The sequence below is a fragment of the Sorex araneus genome, chromosome 5 (genome assembly GCF_027595985.1).
Source record: "Sorex araneus isolate mSorAra2 chromosome 5, mSorAra2.pri, whole genome shotgun sequence".
NCBI lineage: Eukaryota > Metazoa > Chordata > Mammalia > Eulipotyphla > Soricidae > Sorex > Sorex araneus.
Window position 1 is genome coordinate 90,547,394 of NC_073306.1, and position 9,779 is coordinate 90,557,172.

Sequence of the window (9,779 nt, forward strand, 5' to 3'; positions counted from 1 at the left end):
TTTTAAAATAAAATGAAGGCCTCTGCTTGGCCGAAAGATAGTGGGCAAAATAAGAAATCCAAACCCTCGGTTCAGTACCACCCCATTGTCTCAAGTACCCCCTCCAATAGTACAGAGCTAGGGTAGCCCCTGAGCACCGCCTGTCCCCCAAATTCCCCTGCTTAGCAGCATAAAGCCTCCCTGTGTCTGGGCAGACACTCCAGCTCTCTGAGACTGCAGTGAGACCCCGAGCCAGCACGCACTTCAGCCAGGCTCCATCTCACCTGTCTCTATTTGGACACATCAGCTTTTGTGAAGGTTGGGGAGGGGGCAGGGAAATAAGCTGAGAATGTTCTGGAGAAACCAGTTCCCTCAGGAAACCCTGGTTCATTCTGAGTACTGAATCTTCCCCAACACTGACATTCACAGACCCTCACATTGAGCCTTTCCTTCTGGTTGGCCGGGAATGGCCCCCTAGACCCCAAGGACATTGGCTGGGGAACCCCCAAATAAATAAATAATACAAAAAACAGAAAAAAAACCCACATTGGAGCTGGCAGTAGTGTACATACAGACAGTGCTCAGGGGATTCCAACTGGGCATGCGTCTGGCATGCAATGCAAGTGCCTTACCTCCTATAACTGATCTCTCCACCCAGAGAAAGAAATAGGTTTAACCAGGGCTGGAGCCATAGCACAGCTAGTAGGGCATTTGCCTTGCACGCAGCCGATCTGGGTTCGATTCCCAGCATCCCATAGGTCCCCTGAGCACCTCCCATAGGTCCCCTGAGCACCACCAGGGGTAATTCCTGAGTGCAGAGCCAGGAGTGACCCCTGTGCATCACCGGGTGTCACCCAAAAAGAAAAAAAAAAGCTCTCTAACCCCAAACCCAAGACGCAGTAAGGATGTAACTTAGGCTCACAAGGGTGGTTCAGAGTGAAGCAGTGGGCCAGAGACACCCCGTGTAGTCCCCAGAGCCCCTGAGTGCAGAGCCAGGAGTATGCCTTGAGCACTGCCGGGTGTGGACCCCAAAAACAAACACAAAAGAAGCAACAGAAGCAGAAGCAGTATTGGACCTGGTGTCCCCTCTGGTCCCAGGCAAGGTGCCCTCACGGGAACTCTGTGACCACATGGGAACAGCAATGCTGAGACGAGGCATGTTCTCCTCTTCAGTCCCCCAATGGACAAGCAATAAGTGAGTGAGGCTTGGGGCAGCAAGAGGAATTGAAGTTATATTCCTGGCTCTTCTGGCAGGCCTGAGGGGAGAGGGAGAAGGCGGGCGGGGGACATCCCTGACTCTGGAGAGTGACCCCATTTCCACGGAAGAGGAGCTCAGTTCCCCGAGGCAGCCTGCCCTGGGCTCTGTCTTCCCGGTTGGGGAGGTTGGGGAGGTTGGGGAGGATCTAGGGGTATGTGGGCCTTCTGCTTGCCACCTAATAGCCATGTGTGAGGGGAGAGCTCTGAAATTATACCATCTGCTAATTACCCTTTGAATCAGGCTTGGGTAATGACACTCTCGTTTCTGATGAAGACCTGAGCCAAACCATGGGGAAACTACTGTTCTCCATTCATTTTTCCCCTGTGTACTAAAATAAACATTCTGGATGGGAAGGAGGAGCAAGCAGCCTTGGCTCTGGGCCTTGGAAGGCAGATCTGGAGCTCAGAACCCAGACAGAGGGGGCAGGGAAGGATGGGGTACCGGAAGCCCCCTCCAGGAAGGTATCCTTTCTGCCCAAGGACTGACCAGCTGGATAATGCAAGGACCCTCTTCCCTTCCCCTCCAAGCCCATCTGGGAAATATTCCTTAGTCCTCTCCTGCACCGGGTGCCCAGAGGCACAGGGCGGCTTCCCCAATCTGCCACACCTTCTCAGCCGGAAGGAAGGAAGCTTTCCTGTCCTCAATCTCAGCCTCACCACCCCCTCCCACCAGGTGCTGTGGCCTTGACCCCCAGGGCGAGCGCTTCTGCTTTGTGGACATTTCCAGCTTCCCTCCTCCAAGGCTGTTCAAAGGGAATTTATTGCCCTTCAAGGTCAAACCTTTCACTTTGCAAAGGATATTCAAGAGGGAAAGTGACCTGCTGGGCTAGCCTGGGCTCTCTGTTCCCTGTCCCGTGGGTCAGCCTCAGCACTGGAGCTTCCTGAGAGCCCCCAGATATATGGGTTACCCACATGACTCCAGGTAGATGCCTGGACTTGAAGAGTCCTATTTGGACTCCCTATATCCCCACCCATGTCTTTGATCAGGTTTCACATATCTTAGATGTAGAAAGAGATCAACAACAACTTACTATTTATTAATAATAATAAAACAAAACATAGCAGAACAAGAACAGTTTTTTTGCTTGTTGTTGTTGTTTTCGGGTCACACTGTGGCTCTGTGCTCAGGGATCACTCCTGGTAGGGCTGGAGGAGCATATCAGGGCCAGAGATGCAACCAGAGTTTTCTATATGCAAAGGGGCATCTGTACTCTCTCTCTCTGGGTCCCAAACAGGACAAATTGTAATCAATCTCCCATATGATCCAACAATTCCATTTTTTTGCCCCAACGCTCTATTCAGTAAAGACATTTGCATCCCTGTGTTCATTGTAGCACTATTCACAAGGTCAGGAAACAACCAAAGTGTCCAAGAACAAATGACTGGATAGGGGCCAGAATAACAGTGCAGCATGCAGGGCACTTACCGTCATGCAGCTGACTTGCGCTCATTCCCTGACACCCCATATAGTCCCTAAACCCACCAGAGGGATATCTGAGCACAGATCCAGGAGTAAGCCCTGAGCACTGCCAGGTGTGACCACCACCCCTATCCACAAAAAAAGATACCCCAAATGACTAAATAACAAAATATACATGATGGAATACTACTCAGCTATAAGGAAAGTTGAAATCATGCAATTTGTTGCTATGTACATGGTCCTGGAGAGTATCATAAGTGAAGTTAGTCAAAGGGAGAAAGATATACAGAATGATCTCCTTGTAAGTGATATATAAAGAAACAAATACATGAATTTATTTATATGTGTGTATATATGTATATGCATATGTATGTGTATATATATATGTGGAAACAACAAATACTAAAGGCAACAGGAACTGAGAACCATCTTGAGTAGGAAGCATATCACTGCAGGGGGATGAGAGGACAGGAAGGGGACACTGGGACAGGATGGAGGGAAGCTGACGCTGTTGTTTTTGTTTGGCTGATTGGTTTTGGGGCCACACCCGACTGAGCACAGGGCTTACTCTGGCTCTGTGCTTTGGGATCACCCCTAGCATACTTGGGGGGCCCTATGTGCTGCCAAAGATTGAATCCAAGTTGGCTATGTGCCAGGCAAGCTCGGATTCAGGCTGCTTCCTGCAATCAGGTGCAGCCTTGCTGGCAAGAGGAACTCAGCAAACCCATCTCACCTTCAGGTTAAGGGTCTTCCCAGAGGCTCTACAGTTAGTAAATAGTGAAATTAGCATTCCAACCCCAGCAGTTTGTCTCTGTTGGGTTTTGTTCTGTTTTGTTGTTTTTTGGGGGCCCTTACCCAGTGGTGCTGGGGAGGTTGCTCTCATTGGTGTTCAGGGGCCCTCCTGGTGCCTGGAGCTATGTGGTACCAGGGATCAAGCCCCGGGATCCTACAAGCAAAGCCTGTAACTCAGCCCTCCCGAGCTCTTTTTGCAGCCCCAGAGCACATTGCTGAGTGTGGAAGCCCAGAGAGTCGAGCGCTCTGTGGCCCAGCGCCCAGAGGGGCAGGCAAAGGCTCTGTGGGAAGAACCAGTTTGGGAAGCACCTTGTCAGGGCCAGATCGCTGTGGGCTGAGTTTCTGGGGCCAGTGGCCTGGCTGGGAGGAGGGGTGTGGGTCACAATGACCTGCTGGGGGTGTGGGGGAGCCCACAGAGCTGACTCTGGCAGGAAAGGCTTGGATCAGCCTCTCTTCCTGGACCCAGTATTGCTCTAGAAAAGGCACAAAGGAGACAAGTTGGGTGCAGCTGCCTGTGGGGGCTGGACTGTGAAGTGGGCTGGGCTGGGCAGCGCTGGAGGCCAGAGGGCTCTGTCCACACGGGGCTTTACCTGCCCAGTCTGCTCCCTCACCCCTCTTCAGACCTCGCACAGAGCGTGTACACAGAGTTTTGTGATGGTTTCCAGTCCAAACCACTCAATATCCAAAGAGTGCTTTGTTTAGACCATTTAAAAATAGGCATTTCCTTATTTAAGAGAGGCCACCTCAGCAGAGCTCTGGGGTCCGGGACCTGCTGGTCCAGTAGTGCAGGACTGATTGAGTTCAGTGCTTGGACCCAGTGGGGATCCGGAGCCATGTGATGTCAGGATTGAACTCAGGACCCCAAGTTTGTAAGGCCCGTGCTTCACCCTTTGAGCTATCTTCTTGCCCCTAAATGCATTTTAGACTTCCAATCTCTCTGGCAGACAGTTCAGAGACTAGAGCACCGCAACCCCAGCACTGCCTGATCCTGCAGCACCAAGTCAGAGGTAACCCCAAGTTCCATGGGGTGTGACCCCCTAAACAAACAAATAATCTCCCCCATTATTAATTGTAGAAAATGTCCAACATTTGTAATAATTACCAAAATGGAACAAGATCTCCCCAGATGCCTTCCACCTACATTTTTTAAAAAATTAATTTTTTTCTTTTTTGGGTTACACCTGGAGATGCACAGGGGTTACTCCTGGCTCTGCACTCAGGAATTATTCCTGGAGGCGCTCAGGGGACCATATGGGATGCTGGGATTTGAACCCGGGTCGGCCGCGTGCAAGGCAAACGCCCTACCCGCTGTGCTATCACTCCAGCCCCTTAAAAAATTAATTTTTCTGGTTTGTTTTCTTGGCTTTTGAGTCACAGTTGGCAGTGTTCGGGGCTGACTCCTGGCTCTGTGCTCAAGTATCACTCCTGGCAGGACTTGGGGAGACCATATGGGGTGCCAGGGATCAATCCCAAGTTTGCTGTGAGCAAGGCAAGTGCCCTCTCGGCTGGACTATCTCTCTGCCCTAGGTTTAAGAATTGTTGGCACTGCTTTTTGTCACAGTTTTAGAGAATGAGGAATAGTGCATGGAAGCACTGCAGTCCCTCACACCTTTGCCCCTCAGAGTGCGGCTCCTAAGTCAGCAACTCCGTCCCACAGAACTGCAGCTGTGCCTGAAAGCAGGATGCTGACTGCTCATATCTGCATCAGTCTCATTCAGATTCCCTGGTGAGGTAACCCCAAGTTCCATGGGCTTACCTGTGGTGTCCAGGAATGAAGTGGGTGAGTAGTCACCCTCGAGACCCTCAGAGGTCTGATAACTTTCAAGCCAGAAGTTTGTGCTTTGCATTCGGCTGTATGGTGCGTCTTCAGAGTCATACTGCAAAGTCTGCATCTGTGCACATAGCTCAAGAGCAATTTCCCCCTTGGCTTCACAGGGCCGGGTAAAGGGAGCCCCCGCTTCTTCCTCCCGCTTCCCTCTTTTCTGGGCACTCTGGCTTCTTTTTGGAGGTTGAATCTGGTGGTCTAGAGAGCTCCTCCTTCATGGCATAAATGACAACATATAGTTAGTTAAGGTATTTATTAAGTACCTTAGTACTGGCCAGCATCTGTCATACCTGGCACTAGGAAAAGTATTGGCACTTGCTACATAGCAGGCACATTGGTCATATGGATGCATGGCTGGATGGATGGATGGAAGGTTGGACTGATGTACAAATGCACGGAAGGATGGATGGAAGTTTGGATGGATGGATGAAGGAAAGATACATGGATAATGGATGGATGGATGGAGAGGTAGATGGACTGGTGGGTAATGAATGAAAGAATGGATGAATAAAGGAAGGATGGTTGGACAGAATGATGGATGGATGAATGCATGGATAGACGGAAAGATGGATTGATGGAAGGATGGCTGACTGAAAGAATCGATGGATGGATGGAGGGCCCAGAGGGGTGACTGATGTCTCCTCCACAATCAGAGGCCTGCTGGGTCTTCAGGCTCTTAGCAACCTTGAAGTCAATTGTTTTTACATGAAACTGTATTCTGAACACCCCTTGCATCCAGGAATTGCAGGGTTGAAGTCCTAGCAGCTGCATTCACACTATCTTATTTTTGTAGGGGTCACACCCGGCGATGCACAGGGGTTACTCCTGGCTCATGCACTCAGGAATTACTCCTGGTGGTGCTCAGGGACCATATGGGATGCTGGGAATTGAACCCGGGTCAGCCACATGCAAGGCAAACACCCTGCCCGCTGTGCTATTGCTCCAGCCCCTCAACGTTATCTTTGGGTCTTGCTGAGAGATGGTACTGGTTTCCTTACCCCAGCAACAGGCTCAACACCCAGTGTCAGTGCTGTCTGCTGAGGGGGGCTTGATAGATCCAGCATGTGCATGTGGATATACAGTCCCCCTGAGATTCAGCCGAGGTCTTTTGGGGCCCCTGAGCACAGAGGGGAAGAGATGGAGCCTGGGGCTGAGCTATGAGCAGCAAATCCCAAAGCTACATCTGCACTGACTCCGTTGCTCGCCCTGGCCATGCTCCCAGCCCAGGCTCACACAGGGACTCTTCTCCAGCTCAGGCCTCAAGGAGTAGCCAGTCTTGTGTGGACAGAGACATTTGGGGCCACGCCTATTGGTACTCAGAGCTAACTCCCGGCTCTGTACTTAGGAATCACTCCTGATGGGGCTCAGGGGACCATATGGGATGCTGAATTTTGGCCCAGGGCAGGCTATGTTCAAGGCCAGGGCCTTACTCCATCCTACCCTCCAGCCCTAAAGACAAATGATGTGGTCAGGCCGCACTCAATGATGTTTCTATGTGTGTATTGGGAAGGCGTGGGGAGGCTTTGTAAACTACCCTGAAAGGAAAGGGGGGTTTTAAACACACACACACACACACACACACTGGCAACCCTCGGGTACTTCAGGAGGAAAGAGAGAGTGCAGGTCAGTTGCTGGGTGGGGGTTGGGGGGTGGGCAGTGGGGTAAGAAGGAACAACACTGCAACTCAATGAGAAAGATCTGGTGAAGCTGAACAGCAGACAGAATTTTTTTTTGGGGGGGAGAGAACACCCAGAGGTACTCATGGATTACTCCTGGCTCTACATCAGGATTCACTCCTGGTGGTGCTCAGGGGACCATATGGGATGCTAGGGATTGAACCTGGGTAGGCTGCATGCAAGGCAAAAGCCTTTCTCGATATGCTATCACTCTGGACCCAATTTATTTTGAGGCCATAACTGTTTGTGCTCAGGATTTGCTCCTGACTCTGCACTCAGGGATCACTCCTTGTGAGGTTCTGGGATCAATTCTGGGTTAGCCACGTGCAAGGCAAGGGCTGTACAAGCTGGACCATCTCCAGCCCCACAGCCAGAGTTTGATTACTGGATTCTGACTTTGAAGGAGAGACTGGTGGAGCCTCCGGCAATGTTTGGTTTCAGGGGCCACACCAGGACACTGTGCTCAGGGATCACTCCTGGTGGGGCTTATCTGAGGTGTCAGGAAATAAAGTGGGGTGACCAATGCAAGCACCCTACCAGCTGTGCTATCCTCTGGCCAGAAGCATTTGGGCAGGAGACCCTGGGGTCCCTGGGGAGGAGATGACATGGGAATGGGCTCTCATGGATGATGTCTGAGTGACAGCATGAGGCAGGCAGTGGTGAGGGGTGCAGGGTGTGTTTGGGGCTTACAGGTGCCCTGAATCCCAAGGAGGGAAGACAGACAGCAGCTATGGATACAGACTAGAATTTAAGTTTGAGATCCTGGCATTGAGACCCCGTGACGATGATGTCCATGCAGAGGCCGACTTAAGGGACTCTCTGACCCTGCCACTTCAACATCTCAGCCTGCACTCCACTGCCCAGGCCTGTTCCCTTCCTCCTCCTGCTGTTCCCTTAGTCTGGAACTTTCCACCTTCCCCGCTAAGGGGGTGAGGGAGGGGAGGGCCCCCAGGTGGGTAGCAGAACCTGCAAGTGTCCACTGTGCATTTATCCTGGAGGGGGAGAGGGCCCTCTGGCGTGATGACTGGCTAGGAGACCAGGAGGCCGCCTCATGAAGGGAAAGGCAGGCAGGTGGGCACCGACCGGAAAGGGAGGGCGGAGGGGAGACTCCGGAAGGGACTGGGCGATGTGTGCGTGGGTGGCCTGGAGACAAGGCTGCTTTGGGAGACAAGATGGAAGGAGCCCGGGGTGCAGGCTGCTCCCAGTCCCTTCTCTCTCTGGCTTTAAGAAGCAAGTCCCCGGGGAAGGCCGAACTCCTCGCGGTAATTTACACTTCCATGGAACTCATTTCCCCTCCGGTTCTGCAGGGGGCAAGGTCCCAGGAGTCCAGGCTCCAAGCTAGAGGACACCCGCATCCCCCTCACGCCCCAGAAAAAGGGCTTCTCAGAATCAGGTCGCTGCCCAGGTCCCCGGACCTAAGGTGGAGCGCCGCAGCGCGGGAGCCCTCCCTGGCCAGCAGGTCCCGGGAATCGGCACTTGGCTGCCCGCAGCCCCCGCGCCGCCTCCTGGGGGGCCCCTTAAAGGGGCGATGCCGGCAGCGGTGTTCCCGGCGAGGCGCGGAGCTGCGCGCCCCTCCCCGCCTGCGCATCTGTGGGAGGCGCTTCCAGGGAACCCCGCACTGGGAGGGGACTGGGGAGAAGCCGCCGTCCTGGCACAGGCTGAGACTTGCCGCGCATTTGCGCAGTTGCCCCTGGGGGCCTAGCTACGCCTGTCGGACTCAGTCTAGGGGGACAGCCAGGGCGTCCCCCACCCAGGGAGCCCCCGGTGGGAAGCACCTCTGGACCCCGTGGTTCCAGCAACAGGAAAAGGTGGCCGGGTCCCTGGAGAAGGGCTGAGCCAGGTGGGGGCTCCCTGGCAGTGGGGTTCAGGGCCTCCCCTTCCCACAGGCCTGGAGCTCCACTCTCTTGCCTGCAGCACCCAGACCTGCTTCTTGGGCCCCGAATTCCTGGGTGTGGGAACCGAGGACTGCCCAAGGACCCAGGGCTCTGACTCACCCCAGCGCGCCCGTGGGGGCTGTTTGCTGAGGTAACCTGGGGAGCCAAGGTTGACGACGGGGCAGGTCAGGTGCCAGGGATGAGGGCATCGGCTGTGGGCTGTGGAGGCAAGTGCAGGGCAGCGGCAAGGTTACTTGGGCTCGTTCCCAGGCCGGCGCAGGGCGCTGAGGCCGGGCAGCCAACCTTTTCCAGGACGGTGGGAGTCAGAGAGCCCCCTTCTACTGCCACCCCCCGCCCCCATGTCTAGCCGTGGCCACACCGTCCTTTCTGTCACAAGACATGACTGCCTGCTCCCCTCCGCCTTCAGGAAGGAGGCTCAGACTTCCTCTTTTCACTTTCGGCCCCACCTAGCAGTGCTCAGGCTCCTCCTAGCTCAGGTGCCCACAGCAGTGCTCAGGGCATCCAACACAGGCCCTGTGAGCAAAGCAAGCGCTTCCTGCGGAGCCTTCTCCAGCCCCAGCAGACTGCAAAGGCGAGCTGCTGCCCAGGGCGGCTGTGTTCCAGGCTTGCACCAGGCAGGCTCTGGGCCTGTCCGTACACCCATCCAGCCTTGGGGGTGTGGGAGGGGGGCACTGCGCGGGGCAAGAGCCCTCTGCACGGCAGCAGCAGGGAGCCCAGGTTCCAGGTGCAGCCCGGTTCAGAAACTAGTCAGGTGGGAAGGTTAGTCACCAGCGCAGGGCAGCCAGGAGCCGGGCCCCTGGGGCAGAGCCTGGCACTGCCCCACCGGGGCTTCCCAGGGCCCTGGGGAGAAGCTGCACCTCCTAGTGGAAGGAAGGCTAAGGCAGGCACCAGGCACGAATGAGGGCAAAGGGAAAGGGAGGGCACTGTGGGGATCC